Raw genomic sequence first — 1,051 nt, 5'->3', positions numbered from 1 at the left:
CACACACACACACACACTACTCTCTCATCTTCTGTTGGACATCACTTTCTTTCCTTCTTCAAGTTCAACTCTGATTACATGGCCGACCAACTGGCGGCCCCAAACATTTAAAGATCCCGAAAACCCCCTCCCCTAAACCACAGCTGTGTCATCTGAGTGTTTTCAGCAAGACTGAGACCGAACAGATGTTCTCCCAAGTCCAGAAAAATTTGCAAAGGACTTCATGTGTGGAAAGAAAACACTTAAATACTTAACGCGGCTATTCAAGTAGAAGTAAGATTGCTTGTGTTGAAAACTAGTAAAATGACCAAAATATTTGCTAAAGAACGTAACCTTTTTAGAGTGAATAATCTTTTACCTGTCAGTGCTGTGCTGAGGAATACTAAATAAAGGGATTATAACTTGCTACTTATTGCTTCATGGTCATTGGAAACCAATACTTGTCGCAAATAATAGTCAGAACTCACCCCTATCAGAATAGTAATTGGGTTTTAAAAAATAAAAAATGCTATCTTCATAATTTAAGTCAAAAACATTATTTGAATTCCATACAAGCATTATTTAAAGTAGTATTTCTACAATTGATTTGTAATTGTCTGTTTAAAATTATCAAAAACTAAATTTAATAATGATTCAATTGTATTAATATGATATTAATATTAGAGTCTGTCTGTCTAAGTTACAGTTTAGCTAAGCTAGGTAGTCGTGGAAATGGTTCTTCAGTGCTCAAGTTACTAGCTAGTAGCAGACACTCATAATACATAACTGTAAATTAAGTGAAATAATAAATGAAATAGTATAAATAAATGTTATGTAGAACAGCCATCAATGTAGTGACATATTATCTGAAGTAAGAAGTATAGATAACGCTTACATGTATCAAATTTTAAATAATGCAGACTAAGCAAGGTGTGTGGTCTGGTGAAGCCTTTGTGAACACAGTAAATAGAAAAAAACATTAAGTCTCAAATAGTAAAAGAGATAAATAAAAAACTCTAGTAAGCGGTAGTCTACCTAATCCAAACTCCCCTTTAGTAAAAGTGAAGTCACT

The sequence above is a fragment of the Morone saxatilis genome, unplaced genomic scaffold (genome assembly GCF_004916995.1).
Source record: "Morone saxatilis isolate NCDOM2014 unplaced genomic scaffold, NCSU_SB_2.0 Contig21, whole genome shotgun sequence".
NCBI lineage: Eukaryota > Metazoa > Chordata > Actinopteri > Moronidae > Morone > Morone saxatilis.
The sequence above is the reverse complement of the archived record's forward strand: the minus strand, read 5'-3'. Positions refer to the sequence as shown.